Raw genomic sequence first — 903 nt, forward strand, 5'->3', positions numbered from 1 at the left:
CCGAGCTCGGAACGCCCACTTCCTGTTTACCACCCAGCCTCTTCCTCCCCAGCCCGTCCCGCAGGCGGCGCGCGGCGGCCTTGCGCAGGCGCCAGCCCTCGGAGTCCCTCACCCGAACAGGCATTTTTGTGGACAGCCGATGCTCTCCACCCGGGCGAGGCGGGGGGGCCCCCNGTGGGGACGCGGGCAAAGGGTTTCGGAGAGTCTGTCCTTTGATACGATTGGTTCGCGGAGCCAACATTCATTTTCTTTCTTTCGTTTCTTTCAAGGCATTAGGAGACTACTTTGGACTCGTATCCGGGAATCTATAGAGACTGTTTTACAGTGTTAAGGGAGGGGAGGTGACCCTATCGCTTGGGACTCCGGGGTCAAGCCAGGGATAGGGGGATTACCGGGAAACGCCCATTCTCGTGACAAACTTACTGGATTTCTCGGGAGTCGGTGCAGCAGTCCTCCTGATGGGAGAAAGGCAAACGTCCGAGTCTGTCAACGAGACAGGGAGGGAGGCGGGGAGCCGGGGCTGCCGAACCAGAGCCGCGGGAAACCAGGCCTGCGCAGAGCCAGAGTCACGTGGCCCGGGCCGCCATGACAGCTACCGAGGCGGCAGTGCTCGCCGCTTAGGGGCGGAGGTGCCGCGTGTCGCGGCCCCTTCAGAACACCCCGTTCCTTAGCGCTGTCCTAGCTGCTCTTCCCCAGTCTCTCCTCGTGAGCTGCAGTTCTCTTCTCCCGAGACGGAGAGAGGAGGCGGCCGAGCGTCCCACGCCGAGGAAGAACGCCTCAATAGCGATGGCGGCCCTCGGGGGAGCGGGGCGGCCTCAACCTAACTGGGGCGGGGCCTCGGGGGCGGAGCCTCGGAGGGGCGGCCGCTTCGGAGCCGCAAAGTTTGGCTGTGGCGGCAAATGG

At 64.1% G+C, this 903-nt stretch overlaps 1 protein-coding gene across 1 annotated transcript in view; it reads right to left on the minus strand.

Annotated features, from left to right (window-relative positions):
- Positions 1-784, minus strand: part of BROX (BRO1 domain and CAAX motif containing) — a 23,639-nt gene extending 22,855 nt beyond the window's left edge. Inside the window, exon 1 of the mRNA XM_077745306.1 lies at positions 424-784. The gene's annotated coding sequence lies outside the window, so the exon portion shown is untranslated. The remainder of the gene's footprint in view (positions 1-423) is intronic.
- Between the last annotated feature and the right edge of the window lie 119 nt (positions 785-903).

Source organism: Crocuta crocuta, unplaced genomic scaffold (genome assembly GCF_008692635.1).
Source record: "Crocuta crocuta isolate KB4526 unplaced genomic scaffold, BGI_CrCroc_1.0 scaffold757, whole genome shotgun sequence".
Taxonomy (NCBI): Eukaryota; Metazoa; Chordata; class Mammalia; order Carnivora; family Hyaenidae; genus Crocuta; species Crocuta crocuta.